We start from the raw sequence: 23,048 nt of genomic DNA on the forward strand, positions 1-23,048 counted from the left end.
AGATAGCGTAGTTGGCAGGATTAGATAGATAGATAGATAGATAGATTGATAGATAGATAGATAGATAGATAGATAGATAGATAGATAGATAGATAGATAGATAGATAGATAGATAGATAGCATAGTTGGCACGATTAGATTGATAGATAGGTAGATTGATAGATAGATAGCGTAGTTGGCAGGATTAGATTGATAGATAGATTGATAGATAGATAGCGTAGTTGGCAGGATTAGATAGATAGATAGATAGATAGATAGATAGATAGATAGATAGATAAAGAGTATCAGACACATGTGCTTTGCAGTCATCTTTCGGCCCCTGGAAATGGGAAATGACTAAATGATAGAAACAGAAGCGTTTTTCTAAGTTGCAGCCTTGAGCTAAAATGATTTAAATCCATTTAGGATGTGAGAACAAACCACAGTGCCAGGAGGGTACCCACCCGGTACCGGATGGCAGTGTATCATACATAGGGCACACCTTCTAATACAGAACCGTCAGTGAGCCTAACCTGAGTGTCTTTTGGAAATGAGGAGAAACTGGACTACCAGAAGGATACCAAAGCTGGACTGGATGTCAGTCCATCACAGGGCACACAATCTAACACAGACTGTAGGCAGTCAGCTTGGCCTGGATATCAATGGGATGTGAAAACAAACTGCAATACCAGGTGGAAAGCCCAGCAGGTTGTGGAGAGATCCTATGAGCTCTGGATAAATGACGTCCACACAAGCAGCTAAGCTCAAGTTCCTGGAATGGTGAAGCTGTGAAGCGTTAGTGTCAACCACTCATTTTAACTTGAGTATTAATTTTCCAAACTTGTTTATTCCAATACTGAGTCATGGTGACCCAATCCTATCCTATGCCACCCTGGCCATTTTACTGTCACCAGTTATCCCAGGATGAAGGAGAAAACCAAAGTATCCTAAGAAAAGCCAACACAGACATGAGAAGAACATGAGAACTGTATGTGGCCAGGAAGGAAGAGCTGGACTTGAACCCAGGGTTCTGGATACCGGATGCATCAGCTTCTTCTTAAACACGGCACCAAACCAATGTGTAAGTAAGCGTGTGGTGTAGCCCACTGACACAGCGGCCGTGTTAAACTTATACACCATAATGAGCCGAGCCACCGGGCTCTAAGCGAATCCTCCTCAGCTGGAATGATATTCTCATAATGAATCCTCCAAAACGGGCCGTGACACTTAAAATTTGAACTAACTACAGGCTTACACCAGCTAAGCAGCCTCCCTCTTGCCTGGCATTCGACGTTCACCCATTTAGCCGAGCGTGGGCATTTACACCCAGCTGCTTAAGACAGACAATTTTTTGTAATCTTCCTAAAATAATGAGTCCAGCTGTTCCAGGCTTAGAGCAATCTGATTACTGCACAGCGACACAAATGAAAGCCGCATCTCCTACATGAGAGTATCAGAGGGACGGCCATTTCTGAGAGCTGCTGCTCATCTCGACTTCATTTTTTAAGTGAAGGCCGATTTACAGACGTGAACAAAATTTGCCGGTCCTCTTACAGCTCATTGAAAAAGTGCTATGTGCCTTCTGAAAAGGGCCAATGTGAAATGTGATTGTCCCCTGTGTACCTACTGGCCTTTGAGAAGTCATCGAGTGAAGCAAAGCGAGTGTGACAACAGGTCAGGTGTTACGTCTTCTACAAAGATGTTCTAAAATGGCCTGGACAGATTGGTTGGTTCCCTTAGAAAAGATCCTCAAGGATTGGATTTGTGTGATTTTTGAAACAAGCTCTTTTCTTGAATTTGTATCTCACACACATCTCCAGTCATACATTCAGCTGATTTAAATGGAGAGAAGTCATCACCCTGCTGTCTGGTGTCATCGTGTGTCCCACACTGAGAATGGAGCAGAGAAAGCAAAGGAGAGAGATGTCTGAGGTGATCAGAAAGAAGATGAAAGGCAAAGACTAGAAGACCACCACCAAGGAGCTTGGTGCTCCTTTGACAACAATGTCAAATACGATGAAGACGTTGAAGGTCTATGGGACTGTAGCCAACCTCCTCAAGAGGACAATCGACCCCAGAATGGGCAAAGGGATAGCGAGAATGGTAGTCAAAAAGCCAAGGACAACTTCCAACGAGATACCAGCTGAGGTCTGAGGTCAAGGGCCATCCATGTCTGATCGCCCCCTTTTGAGTGTCAGTGGGGTCAATGGAAGAAGACACAGGAGGACGCCACATAAAACAAAAAGCCGGACTGAAATTTGTTAAAATGAATATTTTCCTTTTTTTTTTAATCTTTTTATCTTTTTCCAAACGTCCTTTCTCATCATTTTTCGTTGGTTTGATTCTGGTTCTGACCTATGAAACTTCTAACAATATTTGTTGCACATTTTGGCTCGGCGCTATCTATCTATCTATCTATCTATCTATCTATCTATCTATCTATCTATCTATCTATCTATCTATCTATCTATCTATCTATCTATCTATCTATCTATCTATCTAATCCTGCCGACTACACTAAAATAACTATTAGATATGAAATACACTGTATAACAAATAGTTATTTTAGCGTAGTCGGCAGGATTAGATAGATAGGTATGAAAGGATCTATATGATAGATAGATAGGTGTATTTCATATCTATCTATCTATCTATCTATCTATCTATCTATCTATCTATCTATCTATCTATCTATCTATCTATCTATCTATCTATCTATCTATCTATCTATCTATCTATCTATCTATCTATGTGTCGTGAGGATGTTGGCTCAGTGCTGTCTTTTTGATCTCGTGGTTTAGACCCTTTTTTCTGTTTCTCATTCTTCTGGAAAACTCTGAGGGAGAAATGTACCGATGCCAGATCAGGACACAACTCTGACGTCCCTGCTGAGGAATTTGCTCAGGTCAACACCCCCAACTCGGCTCGTCTCGGGACTCCAGAGGGAGACATCAGATTATACTGCAGAGCGAGCTTTCAGCCAACTGAGCCTTTGAAGAATGTTGTGTACGCACGGGTCACACTTGCTATAAATATGTGTGACGGACGGCCAGGACGTCCCTTTGACACTGGGACCGGGGGAGCAGCCATGGGATGCACACTACATCCCCCAGAACGCATGGTGGCCATGGAGCCCAACAGGGCTGAGCCCTGAAGTCCCACGCCTGTGGCCCCGATGTATTCCAGGAGGGCTGCAGTCACACGTTCTGGGGGCCAGTAACGTCTCCAGTACCATAGGAAGCTCGGTCAGACAATACAGAATTGTGGTTGTCTCAGAACCAAACTGACATTCAAGAACCTACACTAGCATTATGGTGGCATTGCTCATCAGATAAACTTGGATATAAACCTCGCCAAGTACAGCAAGGAGCACCGACCATGTGTAATATCTACAGAGTACTAGCTAGCCAGTATGATCCTCTTGGATTTCTACTTCCATTTACTACTCAAGCAAAGGTAATAATAATAATAATAATACTAATACATTTTATTTATTTGTAGGCACCTTTCTAAACACTCAAGGACACCGAACAATAGATAAAACATAGATTATAAACAAAACTAAAATATACAAATTAAAATCAGACAGAGCAATTGTAATCAAAGAGAAAAAGCCGTCTTAAACAAATGAGTTTTAAGTTTAGATTTGAAAAGTGAGAATGATTCAATATTTCTAAACTCAGATGGTAGTGAGTTCCAGAGCTGGGGAGCAAAGCAACTGAATGGTAAGACGGGCGAAGGGGACGGTCAAGTGGATGGAGGAAGAGGATCTAAAGGGGAATGGCAACATGGAGGAGGTCCTGTGGAGCTGTGGAGAGCCTTAAAAGTTGAATTGTGTGCAGAACTTAACTGGAAGCCAATGAAGCTGCTGCAAAATGGGACTGATATGGTGAGTAGAGTGGGCTCTAGTAATGATGAGGGTGGGCAGCTGAATTCTGGACCAGTTGAAGCTTATAAAGAGATTCGTGAGAAAGACCAAAGAAAAGGGAATCGCAATAATCCAGACGAGAAGTGACAAGGCTATGAACGAGGAGAGCAGTGATGGGGGGTGAATACGATTAAAGTTACACAAGCGGAAATATGCAGACTGGGAGATGTTACTGATGTGTGACTGAAAGGATAAAGTACTGTCAAGGATGACACCTTTGGGGAAGGGGAGACCAAGGAATTATCAATAACAAAGGAAAAATGATCAGTTTTGGATAATGATGATATTGTACCAATGAGGAGAACCTCAGTTTTCTCACTTGTTATTTCATTTAAGAAAATTTGAAGAAAACCAGGATTTGTTTTCTGCTATGCAATCAATAAGTGAGGAGGGTGGAAAGGACACCGTAGGTTTGCTAGTGAGATAGAGCTGGGGGTCATGAGCATAACAGTGGAAGCGAATGTTATATTTACAAAAGATATTACCAAGGGGAAGGAGGTAAATAATGAAAAGGAGGGGTCCCAGGACAGAGCCCACCTGAAGTAACAGCAGTGGGTTGGGATGTGAAAGTTTTAAGCTGAACGAACTGAGTGCGGCCTGAGAGGAAGGATCTGAACCAATCTAGTGGAGTGTGGGTAATGCCAATCGAAGATCATCTATTGAGAAGAGTCGTGTGACAAATAGTGCCAAAGGCTGCGCTCAGATCAAGGAGGATGAGTATAGGAATTAAACCAGAATCAGTTGCCATAAGGAGGTCATTAGATAGAGAGATAGATAGATAGATAGATAGATAGATAGATAGATAGATAGATAGATAGATAGATAGATAGATAGATAGATAGATAGATAGATAGATAGGTGAAAGGCACTATATAATAGATGTTTAGTGTAGGGTAGTTGGCAGGACTAGATAGATACAGTAGATATTTTTGTGTATTTGGCAGGATTCAATAGATAGATAAATATTTTAGCGTAGTTGGCATGATTCGATAGATAGATAGGTGAAAGGCACTATATAATAGATAGATAGATGGCTGTTTAGTGTAGGGTAGTTGGCAGGGCTAGATAGATACAATAGATATTTTAGCGTAGTTGGCATGATTCAATAGATAGATAGATGTTTTAGTGTAATGTAGTTGGCAGGACTAGATAGATACAGTAGATATTTTTGTGTATTTGGCAGGATTAGATAGATAGATAGATAGATAGATAGATAGATAGATAGATAGATAGATAGATAGATAGATAGATAGATAGATGTGTAGTGTACTTGGCAGGACTAGATAGATACAGTAGATATTTTTGTGTATTTGGCAGGATTCAATAGATAGATAAATATTTTAGCGTAGTTGGCATGATTCGATAGATAGATAGGTGAAAGGCACTATATAATAGATAGATAGATGGATGTTTAGTGTAGGGTAGTTGGCAGGGCTAGATAGATACAGTAGATATTTTAGCGTAGTTGGCATGATTCAATAGATAGATAGATGTTTTAGTGTAGCGTAGTTGGCAGGATTCAATAGATAGATAAATATTTTAGCGTAGTTGGCATAATTCGATAGATAGATAGGTGAAAGGCAATATATAATAGATAGATAGATGTTTAGTGTAGTGTAGTTGGCAGGACTAGACAGATACAGTAGATATTTTTGTGTATTTGGCAGGATTAGATAGATAGATAGATAGATGTTTAGTGTAGTGTAGTTGGCAGGACTAGATAGATACAGTAGATATTTTAGCGTAGTTGGCAGGATTCCATAGATAGATAAATATTTTAGCGTAGTTGGCATGATTCGATAGATAGATAGATAGATAGATAGATAGATAGATAGATAGATAGATAGATAGATAGATGTTTTAGTGTAGTGTAGTGTAGTTGGCAGGACTAGATAGATACAGTAGATATTTTAGCGTAGTTGGCATGATTAGATAGATAGATATCTAGATAGATAGATGGATAGATAGTCCTTTCATTCTTCTTCTTCTGTCTCCACCTCCTCTCCCGACAAGCTTTATCCACCTCCCCCCAAATGGAGTGAGTCAGCTCCTTTAGTGTAGTTGGCAGGATTAGATGGATACAGTAGATATTTTATCGTAGTTGGCAGGATTAGGTAAATATTTTTGTGTACTTGGCAGGATTCAATAGATAGATATTTTAATGTAGTTGGCTAGATTCGATAGATAGATGCCATTAGTCATTTTTATAAGTGCAGTTTCTGTACTGTGGAAGGGATGAAAACCAGACTGGAACTGTTCATAAAGATTATTTTGAGATAACTGAGAGTGAAGTTGAATAGTCACTATTTTTTCAAGAATTTTGGAAATGAAAGGTAGATTAGAAATTGGACGAAAATTACTGAAATTAGTCGGATTGGCAGCAGGTTTTTTCAGTATTGGGATTATTGCAGCAGTTTTAAAAGATGAAGGAACAGTACCAGTGGTGAGAGAAGAGTGGATTATAGCAGAGATAAGGGGGACTAGAGAGGGGAGGCAGGCTTTGACCAGGACTGTAGGGAGGGGGTCCAGTTGACAGATGGATGGCTTAGACTTACAGACGAGATCTAAGATTTCTGAGAAAGTAGGAAGCTGAAAAGACGAAAATGAGAGAGTTGGTGAGTGAAATTCAAATGCAGTACTGGAGGAATCCGTACAGAGAGACTGATGAACCTTCTGGATTTTTTCATTAAAAAAGGACATAAGGGAATTAAAAAAAATCAGTTGAGTAAAAGGTGAGACGGTAAAGAATCTGGGGGTTGTGTGATATTATTAAGCTGTGAAAACAATGACTTGGTGTTGCCTTCATTGGAAGAAATAATGTGAGTATAATAGTTAGATTTAGTTTGGGCAGTACAGTCCTTGTAATAAAGGATATGGTTTTTGTACATCTCTTTGTGAACAAAGAGTTCAGTTTTTTGATACAACTGTTCAAGTTGCCGGCCTTTGGCTTTCAAAAGCCGAACTTCAGGGGTGAACCAAGGAGTTCGGCAGTGTAAAATACTCACACGAAACAAAGACTTGGGGATCCTCCCTGTATATTATTGATTAGCTGTCCCCCACGGCTCCACCCACGTAGTAATGAAATGGGACAAACATTAAAAATCAATACAAAAATTTAAAAAATGTAATTCTAGCAAAGCGGAAGGTAGGTACGCTCTAACGTCAAACGTTGGCACTGTATCTGATCGTGTTCAGCTCTGATGGGAGAGCGTCCCCCCGCATGGAGAGAAAAGCACGTGGCTGTGATATCTCCGCCAGTCAGCAGCTACCCTCTAAAACACACGTAGCTCTGATCTCTCTCTCTCTCTCTCAAAAATGTCAAACGTTACTCCTTAACAATCTATAGATGATAATGTCTGCTGAACAAACAGATATCGCTAGCTAAGTGGAGGCGAGGTGCGCTCCAACACGTGGCGAGAGCGACTGAGTGAGGAGGAGGGCCCCGCCCCTCTCCACTCGGCCCACTGCGTCTCTCTCGGATTTGTGCAAATTAATCGGTACTGCAAGCGAACTATGATACTTAGCGCTGTAATAAGAAGAAACCACACGGATCACTTTGAAGAGTTGGGGAATTACCCCGTTGGAGAAAAAACACACAGTTTTGTATGAAATAGATCAAAATAAACATTGACAAGAGGAGTCGATTAGATAGATAGATAGATAGATAGATAGATAGATAGATAGATAGATAGATAGATAGATAGATAGATAGATAGATAGATAGATAGATACTTTATTAAATTCCCATACTCCAGCAGCAGCATACTGATAATAACAATATTAAATTAAAGAGTGATAACAATGCAGGTATACAGACAGACAATAACTTTATATAATGTTAACGTTGACCCCCCGGGTGGAATTGAAGAGTCACATAGTGTGGTGGAGGAACGATCTCCTCAGTCTGTCAGTGGAGCAGGACGGTGACAGCAGTCTGTCGCTGAAGCTGCTCCTCTGTCTGGAGATGATCCTGTTCAGTGGATGCAGTGGATTCTCCATGACTGACAGGAGTCTGCTTAGCGCCCATCGCTCTGCCACAGATGTCAAACTGTCCAGCTCCATGCCAACAATAGAGCCTGCCTTCCTCACCAGTTTGTCCAGGCGTGAGGCGTCCCTCTTCTTTATGCTGCTTCCCCAGCACACCACCGCATAGAAGAGGGTGCTCGCCACAACCATCTGATAGAACATCTGCAGCATCTTATTGCAGATATTGAAGGACGCGAGTCTTCTAAGGAAGTATAGTCGGCTCTGTCCTCTCTTGCACAGCACATCAGTATTGGCAGTCCAATCTAATTTATCATCCAGCTGCACTCCCAGGTATTTATAGGTCTGCACCATCTGCAAATAGTCACCTCTGATGATCACGGGGTCCATGAGGGGTCTGGTCCTCCTAAAATCCACCACCAGCTCCTTGGTTTTGTTGGTGTTCAGGTGTAGGTGGTTTGAGTTGCACCATTTAACAAAGTCCTTGATTAGGTTCCTATACTCCTCCTCCTGCCCACTCCTAATGCAGCCCACAATAGCAGTGTCGTCAGCGAACTTTTGCACGTGGCAGGACTCTGAGTTGTATTGGAAGTCCGATGTATGTTGGCTGAACAGGACTGGAGAAAGTACAGTCCCCGAGAAAGTACAGTCCCCTGTGGCGCTCCTGTGCTGCTGACCACAATGTCAGACCTGCAGTTCCCGAGACGCACATACTGAGGTCTGTCTGTAAGATAGTCCATGATCCATGACACCAGGTATGAGTCTACTCCCATCTCTGTCAGCTTGTCCCTGAGGAGCAGAGGTTGGATGGTGTTGAAGGCGCTAGAAAAGTCCAGAAACATAATTCTTACAGCACCGCTGCATCTGTCCAATTGGGAGAGGGATTGGTGTAGCATGTAGATGATGGCATCCTCCGTTCCCACCTTCTCCTGGTATGCGAACTGCAGAGGGTCGAGGGCGTGGCGGACCTGTGGCCTCAGGTGGTGAAGCAGCAGCCACACCATGGTCTTCACCACATGTGACATCAGGGCGACAGGCTGGAAGTCGTTCAGCTCACCAGGACGTGATACCTTTGGGACTGGGGTGATGCAAGATGTTTTCCAAAACCTCGGGACTCTCCCCTGTTCCAGGCTCAGGTTGAAGGTGCACTGTAGAGGACTCCCCAGCTCCAATGCACAGGCCTTCAGCAGTTGTGGCGATACTCCATCTGGACCTGCTGCTTTGCTGGCATGAAGTCTCCTCAGCTCTCTGCTTACCTGGGCTGCTGTAATTGTGGGTGGGGGGAAACTCTCTCCTATGCTGGTGTCAGCAGAAGGATGGGTGGAGGGTGCAGTACTCTGAGGTGAGAGTGATACATGAGGGATATATATATATTATGGGGAACAGCCCAGACACAGACAGGCAGACATCATTTTGTCACCCAACACACGTTTATTTACAGTCTGTTATGTACAGTCTTAAATGCCACACAACCCCAAACTCCAGGCAAACCACTATGCCTCACTCTTCAGGCCACCTCCGTGTCTCCTCCTGAGACCTTGTCCAACTGCTCTCCCGACTCCAGCCTCATTGTGAAGGGAGGCGGCCCCTTTTATTAGCACCCGGATGTGCTCCAGGTGTGTTCTGGCAATCTCCCACGAACACGCCCCAGTATGGCAGAAGTGCCGGCTACGTACCCGGAAGCACTTCGGGTGTCCCCACTCGTCTTCCCCCCAGCACTTCCTGGTGCGGCGGAAGTGCTGGGGTCCAGGGTTCTCCAGGCATGGAGGCACCCCCTGGCAATGACCACGGGCCCCTACCGGGTTGAGCTTCCCAGCTCTGTACCCGTGGCCCCCAAAGGAACCAGGGTGGTCGCCCCCTTGTGGTCTGGAGGAGGCATGAGCCCTCCTCCTGTCTTCCTGGGCATCCCGGCTGGGTGCCACCCCCATGCGCGTGCCACAATATATATATACACACATATATTTATATATATGATGGAAAATGGTGGCAGGAACTGGAATGAGAGGAAATGATACCGAAAGCGAATCGACGGAAGTGACATCATCATGGTGGAGCCAGAAGTGACATCATCACAGAGACGCAGAAGTGACGTCATGGAGGGTATTCTGGGATGTATAGTGGCCATTTTGGAGGACTGGAAGTATTCTTGGTGAGTTTAGATTATTTTTCTTCACTAGTTCTGTAGAAATCGAGAGAGAAGGATTAGCACACACAATTAACCCTTCGTCTTATGTACTATCACTCACCTTAGGGTTTGCTGACTGTCTCCTAAGCGCACGTGTGTGACAGCATGAAGAGAGAAGTCGCAAAATCAACCATAATGTTCAAGCAAATTCTAGAAAAAATCCCGATCTAAATCCGTGAAGTAGTTTTCTTGTGAAAAGTGGACAGACATACAGACAGACAGACAGACGGAGGATTTCTTTATATATAGTGATGTAGTATTGAGTAATCACAAGGGACTGATACCAGTAAAATGACAAAAGACAAATGATAAGGTGAATGAATTTGGTTTTATATTAAGGCAGCAGGATGTAGGGTGAGGTCATCTGGATGGGATGGAAGCGAGGAAAACTTTGGTTATTCTTCTGTGGGACTGCAGAGAAGGCATTAATACTCATCACTAACCCCTTTTCTAATGTTTTATCACCCTGAATTGGACCCTTTGGATGTCCCCAAATCACACATGTGTGATACAAGCCACAATGCTTCTGGGAGAATTTCCTGTAGACAGATGAGGCCAAACTGATGTGATGGCAAGTCACGTCAGCTCCATGTCCACAGACGATAAAATGAAGCCTTCAAAGACAAGAACACCATAGCTACTGTGAAACATGGAGGAGGCTCACTTATGTCTTGGGGCTGCTTTGCTGCATCTGGCATGGAGGGGCCAGGGGTCTGTGCAGGGAGCAATAAAATCTCAAGACCATCAAAGACATTCTGGAGCCAAACATCCTGCCCAGTATCAGAAAGCTCCTTCTCAGTCGCAGGTCATGGACCATCCAACAGGATAAGGAGGCCAAAACACACAGCAAAAAGCCCCCAAGAATGGCATTGGACGATTCTGAAGTGGCCTTCTATGGGCCCTGATTTAAATCTCATTGAACATCAATGGAAAGAATTGAAACATGCATTCTGGAAAAGACCACCATCAACCCTAACAGAGCTGGAGCAGGACGAGTGGGCCAGACGACCTGTGGACGGATGCAGAAGCCTCATGGAGAGCTCCAGGAATCGCTTGTTTGCAGTGAGGTCCATGAACTGTCCATGCTATTTTCATTTGTGTTGTAATTTGGAATATTCCGTTGGAGCAAAACTCTAAAGCAGAATCTCATTTTTGTTGAATACGGAGTAAACAATGAGGGACACCAATGACTCTTGTCAGCTTCAAGTTCATTCAGAGGCAATTGCGGGTGGTCCTTTTCTCGTGCATTTTGGCCTGTAGACCTGCTGAACTTCAAACCGAGCATCAGAATGGAGAAGAAGAAAGGAGACTGAAGTGACTCTGAACGTGGCATGGTTGTTGGTGCCAGGCGGGCTGCTCTGAGGATTTCACAAGCTGCTGATCTGCTGGGATTTTCATGCACAACCATCTCCAGGGTTTACAGAGGATGGTCTAAAAAAGGGACAATATCCAGTGTCCGGCCATTCTCTGGTCCATAATGCCTTATTGTGGAAAATGGCCAGACTGGTTTGAGCTGATGGAAAGGGAACAGGAACTCAAATTAGCACTTGTTACAAATGAGGTATGCAAAAGAGCATCTCTGAACACACAACACGACGAACCTTGAAGCAGGTGGGCTACAGAAGCAGGAGACCCCACCGGGTGCCACTCCTGTCAGCTAAGAACAGGCAACTGAGGCTACAGTTCACATGGGCTCACCAAAAATGGACAATAGAAGATTGGAAAAACATGGACTGGTGTGACGAGTCTCAATTTCTGCTGCGGCATTCAGATTGTGGGGTCAGCAACATTAAAGTATGGATTCACTCTGCCTTGTATCAACGGTTCAGGCTGCTGGTGGTGGTGGTATGATGGTGTGGAGGATATTTTCTTGGCACACTTTGGGCCCCTTAGTGCCAGCTGAGCATCGTTTAAATGCCACAGCCTACCTGTGTATTGTTGCTGACCATGTCCATCCCTTTATAGCCGCCATCTTCTGATGGCTCCTTCCAGCAGTATCACGCGCCACGTCACAAAGCTCAGATTATCTCAAACTGGCTTCTTGAACATGACAAGGAGTTCACTGGACTCCAATGGCCTCCACCGTCACCAGATCTCAATCCAGTAGAGCACCTTTAGGATGTAGTGGAGTGGGAGATTCACAGCCAACAAATCTGCAGCAACTGAGTGATGCCATCGTGTCAATGTGGACCACAATCCCTGAGGAATGTTTCCAGCACCTTGTTGAATGCCACCGAGAATTCTGAAGGCAAAAGGGGGTCCAACACCCCCATACTATTGAGGTGTACCTAATAAAGTGGCCGATGAGTGTATAATTTCTGGATTCTGTGGTTTCCTAACACATCAGACCACTGAAGTCGGTGATGACAGCACACAAGCCAAAGAGTTTAATGAGTAAAATCACAGGTGCCATCTGTGCCCCGTTCCAGATTAGCCGACAGATTCCTGCTTCGTTCTCTATGCACGTAAAACACAAATGGATTTATTGAGCTGCTGTTTCGTCTGAGTAGACCTGGCTGACTGCCCAGGGTAACTTTGGGGTAATGTCCTTGACCGGAGCTTGGGCCACAGGGGTGTTCTGGGTAAACAGCAGACGGTGGATAAAGTGGGAGGCCGTGAAGCAGAAAGCTGCAGGATCAAAGCCCAGCACAGACTCGGGGCTACCCGGTGACTTAACCCCATCTGGTAGGACAAAGAAAGTAATTGTCATCACAGACTTGTGATTGGTAAGTCACTTTGATTGGAAGTGACCAGGCTGCTAACACAAGACCTGGAGGGGCCGCTCAACTGTCCTTTATCTGAAGAGTTTTGTGGGCACTTTAATAAATGGCGGTGCCTTTTACACCTACTGAATATGTGCTCTGTTAATAAATTATTAGCCACAAATACACTAGATATTTAGAATGTGAATATTCGATTTGCAAAATAAAAATAAAATTGAAATCACCCAGCCTAACATTCAAGGAATTCACAAAGTATTGAGACCCCTTCAGTTTCTGCTGTTTCAGGTTTGGTGCTTGACGGACACGTTTTCCATTTTTACTCATCAGTTCACACTCAGTAACCTGTCATGACAGAGTGAAAACATGTGACCAAATTTATTAAAAATCAAGAGGTAAAACTTCTCATTCCCAGAAGGATTCAGACCCTTTGTAGTGTCACTTCAAGTTGCAATCAAGTCCATCTTGTTTGCTTTCATTCTCCTTGAGAAGTTTCTAGAACTTGAGTGGAGTCCACCTATGGTAAACTGAATTGACTGGACATCATTTAGAAAGGCACGCATGGACCTCTGTGTTGATAGAAGGTCCTTCAACTCACAGAGCATATCAGGAGAAAAACCGAGCTGTGAAGTCCAAGGAACTCTCGGAAGATCAGGTCATGGGAATAAAGCTTTGAGCATTCCCAGGTGCACGCTGGCCTCAACAATTTGGATCCACGAGGACTCTTCCAGGAGTTGGCCATTCAGCCAGCCTGAGTAGCACATCAGGATACTCCGTATATAGCAGTCCTTTTCCTTTCCTCCTCCACTTCATCCACCTCCTCCCGACTCTGGCTTTACGAATGAAGTGAGGTGGCTCCTTTAGTGTAGTTGGCAGGATTACATAGATAGATAGATAGATAGATAGATAGATAGATAGATAGATAGATAGATAGATAGATAGATAGATAGATAGATAGATAGATAGATAGTCAGTACTTTCCTTTTTCGTCTTCTTCTTCTTCCTCCACCTCCACTCCTTTAGGCAGCTCCTTTAGTGTAGTTGGCAGGATTAGATAGATAGATAGATAGATAGATAGATAGATAGATAGATAGATAGATAGATAGATAGATAGATAGATAGATAGATAGATAGATAGATAGATAGATGTTTAGTGTAGTGTAGTTGGCAGGACTAGATAGATACAGTAGATATTTTAGCGTAGTTGGCAGGATTCGATAGATAGATAAATATTTTAGCGTAGTTGGCATGATTCAATAGATACAGTGGTGTGAAAAACTATTTGCCCCCTTCCTGATTTCTTATTCTTTTGCATGTTTGTCACACAAAATGTTTCTGATCATCAAACACATTTAACCATTAGTCAAATATAACACAAGTAAACACAAAATGCAGTTTGTAAATGGTGGTTTTTATTATTTAGGGAGAAAAAAAAATCCAAACCTACATGGCCCTGTGTGAAAAAGTAATTGCCCCCTGAACCTAATAACTGGTTGGGCCACCTTCAGCAGCAATAACTGCAATCAAGCGTTTGCGATAACTTGCAATGAGTCTATTACAGCGCTCTGGAGGAATTTTGGCCCACTCATCTTTGCAAAATTGTTGTAATTCAGCTTTATTTGAGGGTTTTCTAGCATGAACCGCCTTTTTAAGGTCATGCCATAGCATCTCAATTGGATTCAGGTCAGGACTTTGACTAGGCCACTCCAAAGTCTTCATTTTGTTTTTCTTCAGCCATTCAGAGGTGGATTTGCTGGTGTGTTTTGGGTCAGTGTCCTGTTGCAGCACCCAAGATCACTTCAGCTTGAGTTGACGAACAGATGGCCGGACATTCTCCTTCAGGATTTTTTGGTAGACAGTAGAATTCATGGTTCCATCTATCACAGCAAGCCTTCCAGGTCCTGAAGCAGCAAAACAACCCCAGACCATCACACTACCACCACCATATTTTACTGTTGGTATGATGTTCTTTTTCTGAAATGCTGTGTTCCTTTTACGCCAGATGTAATGGGACATTTGCCTTCCAAAAAGTTCAACTTTTGACTCATCAGTCCACAAGGTATTTTCCCAAAAGTCTTGGCAATCATTGAGATGTTTCTTAGCAAAATTGAGACGAGCCCTAATGTTCTTTTTGCTTAACAGTGGTTTGCGTCTTGGAAATCTGCCATGCAGGCCGTTTTTGCCCAGTCTCTTTCTTATGGTGGAGTCGTGAACACTGACTTTAATTGAGGCAAGTGAGGCCTGCAGTTCTTTAGACGTTGTCCTGGGGTCTTTTGTGACCTCTCGGATGAGTCGTCTCTGCGCTCTTGGGGTAATTTTGGTCGGCCGGCCACTCCTGGGAAGGTTCACCACTGTTCCATGTTTTTGCCATTTGTGGATAATGGCTCTCACTGTGGTTCGCTGGAGTCCCAAAGCTTTAGAAATGGCTTTATAACCTTTACCAGACTGATAGATCTCAATTACTTCTGTTCTCATTTGTTCCTGAATTTCTTTGGATCTTGGCATGATGTCTATCTTTTGAGGTGCTTTTGGTCTACTTCTCTGTGTCAGGCAGCTCCTATTTAAGTGATTTCTTGATTGAAACAGGTGTGGCAGTAATCAGGCCTGGGGGTGGCTACGGAAATTGAACTCGGGTGTGATACACCACAGTTAGGTTATTTTTTTAACAAGGGGGCAATTACTTTTTCACACAGGGCCATGTAGGTTTGGATTTTTTTTCTCCCTAAATAATAAAAACCACCATTTACAAACTGCATTTTGTGTTTACTTGTGTTATATTTGACTAATGGTTAAATGTGTTTGATGATCAGAAACATTTTGTGTGACAAACATGCAAAAGAATAAGAAATCAGGAAGGGGGCAAATAGTTTTTCACACCACTGTAGATAGATGTTTTAGTGTAGTGTAGTGTAGTTGGCAGGAATAGGGAGATACAGTAGATATTGTAGTGCAGTTGGCAGGATTCGATAGACAGATAGATAGATGTTTAGTGTAGTGTAGTTTCCAGGACTATATAGATACAGTACATATTTTAGCGTAGTTGGCAGGATTCGATAGATAGATGTTTTAGTGTAGTGTAGTGTAGTTAGCAGGAATAGGGAGATACAGTAGATATTTTAGTGTAGTTGGCAGTATTCGATAGACAGATAGATGTTTAGTGTAGTGTAGTTGGCAGGACTAGATACAGTAGATATTTTAGCGTAGTTGGCAGGATTCGATAGATAGATAAATATTTTAGCATAGTTGGCATGATTCGATAGACAGATAGATGTTTAGTGTAGTGTAGTTGGCAGGACTAGATAGATACAGTAGATATTTTAGCGTAGTTGGCATGATTCGATAGATAGATAGATAGATTAGATAGTCCTTTCATTCTTCTTCTTCTTTCTCCACCTCCTCTCCCGACAAGCTTTATCCATCTCCCCCCGAATGGAGTGAGTCGGCTCCTTTAGTGTAGTTGGCAGGACTAGATAGATACAGTAGATATTTTATCGTAGTTGGCAGGATTAGGTAAATATTTTTGTGTACTTGGCAGGATTCAATAGATAGATATTTTAATGTAGTTGGCTGGATTCGATAGATAGATATCTATCAATCTGTCTATCAATGGATAGATACTGTAGATAGATAGATAGATATTTTACCATAGTTGGTAGGATTAGATAGATAGATAGATAGATAGATAGATAGATAGATAGATAGATAGATAGATAGATAGATAGATAGATAGATAGATAGATAGATAGATAGATAGATAGATAGATAGATAGATAGGAAAGATGCCATAATGCAGATAGATATTGACCTAAAGAACAACCAGTGTCTTAAATCAACCCTAAAGTCTTTGTCACCTGTTATAAAAAAAGTCCCATTTGGCTGCCACATCCAGTTATGCCATTTAAATGCTCTGTGCCATCAAGGGCTCCAACTCCTCTGAATGGTGAAGTCTGACCTTCTCAATAAATTTCACGGAGGTGTTTTTACTTGCTTTCCTAGAATATAATAAATGTGTCAGATTTCAGCAATATCTGGCCGTCATTTCTCAAGTATATTTATACAACAGGCAGCCCTTCTCACTGTAACAGAATATTCTTTGGGAAGGAACACACCTGGCATTTCACCAGTTATAGTCTGAAACCTAGTTATTATTTTTTTATTGAAGTAAAACTGATTATATAGGAGAGGAACTCAACAAACGGCAGGGAGAAAAGTGAATGATGAGAAAAAGACAGCAGAGTTTGTAAAGTGCGTTTGTTTCCAAAAGCAGCAGCAGGTTGCGCCTGGACGCTGTTTGCTAGCGTACATGATGTGCGCATTAAACTCTGTTTTCCATCAGTGCATCCCTTTTCATTTTAACTCACCTGTGGTTTATTACATGGTGGTGATAGCAGGAGCCTGACCCAACAGCATTAAGCACAAGGCAGGGTCCAGCCCTTGATGTGACCACTGATCACACACACACACACGCGGATGGATTCCTCCATCCTTCACATCCTGGTTTTTCTCATTCCAGGACGTAGCATCTGGAGCTCATCTTGACAAAACTGCCAGAAAGGCAGGATGGGGTGCCAGTCCAATGAAGGGCACACTTATGCACACAGTCAAACTGGATCACAATAGAATCACCAGGTAACTAAACTGGTATGTTGCTGAGATGTGGGAGATAACTCGTGCAGAGACAGTAAGAGCGTGCCAGCTACGGCGTACACGCAGCGCCCCTCTATCGAGCGTCAGGCTGGACACCCGTTTGCCTTCAGAAGAGCTTACAATGGCGTGATTAGCAAAGTGCTGGTAGCATTCCTTTGGGATTTTTTTTGTCCATGACGACTTTCAAGTAAACGTAAGTCATCATCAGGACTGTGGAACCAGCTTGAGCTATGCATCCCAGTTTGACTGGCACAGTACTGATTTTAGGCCACGTGTCCCAGCTTGGCTGAGCAGACGTCCTGGGACAGTCCTATTTTTATGCACCTCATCCCATGTAATACATAATATTGCGGAATTGAATGTCCTGTTTAAAATGTGACGGGTTTTGGTTTCATGTGCATTTTTATAAGGTGCACAGTACTTCATGGGGGGCACTGGCCTCCCTCCCAGACTCTGATTTCATTAGTAATTTTACAAAGTGCATGATACTCCATGGGCAGCACGGTGGCGCAGTGGGTAGCACTGCTGCCTCGCAGTTGGGAGACCTTTGGACCTGGGTTCGCTTCCCGGGTCCTCCCTGCGTGGAGTTTGCATGTTCTCCCCGTGTCTGCATGGGTTTCCTCCGGGTGCTCCGGTTTCCTCTCACGGTCCAAAGACATGCAGGTTAGGTGGATTGGCGATTCTAAATTGTCCCGTGTGTGTTTGTGTGTGTCCTGTGGTGGGTTGGCACCCTGCCCGGGATTGGTTCCTGCCTTGTGCCCTGTGTTGGCTGGGATTGGCTCCAGCAGACCCCCCGTGACCCTGTGTTTGGATTCAGCGGGTTGAAAAATGGATGGATGGATGGATGATACTCCATGGTGGACCTGGGAATTTGATCTCATGTGCATTTTTACAAAGTTCACGATACCCCATGGGAGAAAAAAGGTCTTCAGTTTTATTTGTGGATTAATGAGTTTTGGAAACATGACAGTCTGGTCAGCCTATACACAAGTGTCCCAGTTTGGGACTTTGAAAATTTGGTGTCTTGCATGCGCGTCGGAGGTTCACTTTCCAGCACTACCACCCTGGGACACCACGGGGTGCCGGTCATTGACTCTTTTGGTCTCTTTATCCACCCACCGCTCCCAAGGAGACGCCCATTGAGGTCAAATGACCCCACCCCCTTTGGGGCCAACGAGCCAATAACAGCAGGGCTCTCCTGGATGGAGGTGTCTCATTCGGTAGATGAGTAACCCGCCCAACGGAGCTTCAACCCTGAAGCCTGACCACATTTTAGAGTTTACGAACTCCAGCCAACGGCTCGTCGTGCCCTTATTGTTCTTTAATGTGCCATCTTGCGTCTGTTATTTTGCTTTGACTTATTGTTCCAAGGCCCTGCCCGGGATTGGTTCCTGCCATGTGCCCTGTGTTGGCTGGGATTGGCTCCAGCAGACCCCCGTGACCCTGTGTTCGGATTCGGCGGGTTGGAAAATGGATGGATGGATGGATGGATATTGTTCCAAGGTAACAGGGTGGCCCCCCCAGCAGTTCATTCGGACTTTTGCTTTGATCTCGGTGGACGACACTGGTCACCTTATTCTGGCTTTGTGTACCAAATTCTGACGCATCTATCCGTATGTTGCACCAGAAATCGAGATTTGTCAGGGGTATCCGGTGTGTCCACGGGATGGGATGGTGTGAATATACCCCTTGCTGATCGTGGGCTGGAAAAAAGGGAGACGCTATTGCGCCTGTAACATGTAGGCAACACGACGAGCGCCACCACACGAGAATTAAGCGTGACTCGGCTGGCTTTAAAATAGAGAGGGGAGAATTGTTGTGGAGAAAAACGGGTGATGTCGTAAGATCGAGGAACAGTGAGACAAGGAAGATTGGGGACGAATGGCGAACAGCCCGAGAAATGTGCAATGTAATGATACGGTGAACCTTCACGGAGAGCAGGGTCGTAAGTGGTCTGCTGCAGCAAGGCGTATGGAATGATGGTGGCCTGGTGCACAATTCGCAAGTACCAACCAAAGAGGTGCTGAAGGGCGATATCAGTAGACGGCAATAACTCAGTTGCTGATTCGGTGCAGGGATGGCATGTGGATTGCCCGAGGGGATCCACGGACTTGGAAAATGAAAGTAAAGTTGGCATGAGGGAGGAGTAGATGAGGGAAGTGGTGATGTTACGACGAGGTCTCCTCCACACACTGAGGCCCAGGGACTTTGTTGGACGTATTCCTACTCTGGAGAAGTTGGAGCTGAACGTTCCTCCGGTAGACTGTAATGTCATCTTATTTATTGCTTTTTTATGACTGGACACCCTGAGGATCTTTTGTGTTTTCAGAAACTAATTATTTATTTATTTTGGATCCTTGGGTTGAAGATGAGGTGCTGCCTCAAGCAGAAGAGTTTAAGGTTCTCTGGAGGAACAGGAGATTAACAGGCAGATGGGGGCAGCGTCAGCAGTTAGGAGGATGCTGGACCAGTCAGTCGTGGTAAAGTGGGATCTGAGCCGAAAGACTAAGCACTCGATTTACCAGTTGTGGACCACAGAGAGACAGAGACATGAGTTTGCCACACAACAAACGTTTTATTTGCAGTCGGGGAACGCTTTTCTCTCCCTCCCCACAGCACAACACAGTCCAAAGCACTCTGTCAAAGTCCTTCCCCTGTCCTTATCTTCTATTCGCCCATGCTGAGAAGGTACTGGAACCATGCCCGGTCAGGACACCTGTCCATTTGCCCAGGGCCTCCCATCTGGGTAAAAATTCTTCTCTGTCCGCCCATCCACTCGGGGAGTCTCTATTGGGTCTGGTACCTTCCTCTCTCTTGGCCCGGGATGCCTGTATACCCACTCGGAGCCCCCCCTGTCCAGGTAAGGAACCGATCGGGACGCCCGTCCATCCTGTATGCCACCTACACTTTCTCGTAGCGTGGCGACCAGAGCTGCACACAGGACTCCAGATGTGGCCTCACTAGTGCATTACATATTTTGAGCACAACACCCCTTGACTTAAATTCACCCGTAATTATGAGATGACTGAACATTTTATTTGCCAATTTAATTATTTCTGTCTGCGGTGGGCTGGCGCCCTGCCTGGGGTTTGTTTCCTGCCTTGCGCCCTGTGTTGGCTGGGATTGGCTCCAGCAGACCCCCGTGACTCTGTAGTTAGGATATAGAGGGTTGGATAATGGATGGATGGATAGATAATAAAAGGAGTATCCATCCATCCATCCATTTTCCAACCCGCTGAATCCGAACACAGGGTCACGGGGGTCTGCTGGAGCCAATCCCAGCCAACACAGGGCACAAGGCAGGGAACCAATCCTGGGCAGGGTGCCAACCCACCGCAGTAAAAAGAGTATATTATAAATAATTATTACTGTTTACAAGGCGTTTCTATATTCTTCATGGAAGAGCACAGAGCACATTTGAAAGTGCCGCCCGGAAGGATCTGAATACTTCTAGGAACGGGAAATGCCAGTTCTTGATTTTGAGTACATTTACAAACCTCTCTGTAGTTAGGATATAGCGGGTTGGATAATGGATGGATGGAATAATAATAATAATAATGCGGTGGGCTGGCGGCCTGCCCGGGGTTTGTTTCCTGCCTTGCGCCCTGTGTTGGCTGGGATTGGCTCCAGCAGACCCCCTTGACCCTGTACCTGTAGTTAGGATATAGCGGGTTGGATAATGGATGGAACCATTAAATCCATTTCAGGGGTTGCTTCCTGTTGCTCAGTGTCTCCCGTCTTGTGTTTATAATTCCCGTTGCCCACGTTTAGCACTTTCCCACACTAAACTCCATTTTCCAGATGTTCGTCCAGTTCTGCAGCTTGTCCGGGTCATTTTGAATTCTTTTTGCTGCAATCGCTTCCAATTTTGGCATCATCTGTGAATCTGGCCAGTTTAATAGCTACACTGAAATCTGTCATTAATATAAATCAGTAAAAGTAAGGGAGGGTCCTGGGACAGACCCCTGGAGGGACTCCACGGATGACCTCGCCCCATGTGGAGCATTTCTCTTTTTATCTGTCGGTTAACCCACCGGAGCTCCAGTTTTGCAGGTTACCTCTGATGCCTACAGCTTCTAGTTTCAGAACTAATGTTTAGTGTGGGGCGACCGTATCAAATTAACTATAAGATGCTCAACCAGAGGATGGAGCCGGTGGCCAAGGCCCCAGGACATCACACTTGGACCAAGCAGAACTCTCCCACGTTCCAGTGTCCCGTTCTCGATGCTCACGTGTCCACTGCTGCTTCACTGGCAGGAGAAGAACCCAAGATTGTGACTGACAGGTGTTCCTGTTTTCCTGGAGAACCACCACCTAAAATACACGGAACAAGGAGGAACGCACGACTAAATGGTGCACAAAAGTGACAAAAAATACACAATGATACAAATATGAAGAAGACAAACAACAGAACAGAAGAGAAGAAATGGAATTTAAAGCATAACATGGCACTCGGGTCATAGGCCACTGGGCTGGGTGACCCCTAAGCCCCTTGCCCAGTACCACCAGTTAGACAACCCCGTGCTCAGCAGACTTGTCAACTGAAGTGGCTTCCTCAAGGTCACACAGGGAACCAGTGACTCGGGTTGAACCCGAAGCCTCACGCCGAACGGCCCCCAGCGTTACCCAGTAGGCCACACATGAGGTCGATGCCGCGGATTCCGTTCTCGAGCGGCTGCAGCCCACTTTGTTTTTTCTGTAGTTGCCCCCACCAAAGCACCGGCATTGAGCACATCGCTCCAAACCTTCAAGATGAAGTTATTTCACAATTAACTTTTAATAAAATTTGTTTTCTTAGGATTATTTGGATCCCCGTACAGGGACGGGCTGATAACACTCATTATCAATTCCAAATCAATGAAGTGCTCCTTTTTCTTTTTTTCTTCCTTACTGACATTTACATTTTTGTTGCTGGCACTGACCTGATGAGACTGCAGATTAGCCTGATTGTCCACAGACGAATGAAATGAATTAATAACTCAAGACGGCAAAGTTCTCCAGCAGTGAATGAGAGGTCCTCAGGCGCCGCACGCCGGATTAAGGTTCCTCCTAATTTGTCCTGGAAATGCCCTTGTTTGACTTTTGCATGAGTCCATTTAATTCTCCTGAATGGCCGACTTTTTTTTTTGCAGGATTTTTGGGGTCAGTCTGAGCTCCTTTCTGCAGCCGCGGCCACGAATGTAGCTTTGGAAGATCACCCAGACACATATAGCGCCTTGTGGCGGATGGCCGGGGACCATGCCTGGCCGGGACACCCCTTCACCACATCTGCCAGGGGGACAAGGGTGGGAAGCCCAGTATCTCCCCCTGGACGCTAGATGGCAGCCTCCCTGGATTGCACCGGTGCCTTGGACTCCCCCAGGGCTTCATGGGGGTTGGAGTTCTGTGCAGCTCTGTGGGGTTCCGCAGGCGCCGCCAGGGGGTGCTGCAGCAGGAGCTGCTGGCCCCTTTTGGGCACTGGTTTCGCCTTACCCGGAAGTGCAGTCGGATGTTGCCAATCAAGCACCTGGAGCACTTCTGGGTACCCAATAAAAGGGAGCCAGCGACCACCACTCGGGAGCCAGAATCGGGAGGAAGAGGACGAGGTTGCCAGGGAGTGTTTTGC

The sequence above is a fragment of the Erpetoichthys calabaricus genome, chromosome 18 (genome assembly GCF_900747795.2).
Source record: "Erpetoichthys calabaricus chromosome 18, fErpCal1.3, whole genome shotgun sequence".
Taxonomy (NCBI): domain Eukaryota; kingdom Metazoa; phylum Chordata; class Cladistia; order Polypteriformes; family Polypteridae; genus Erpetoichthys; species Erpetoichthys calabaricus.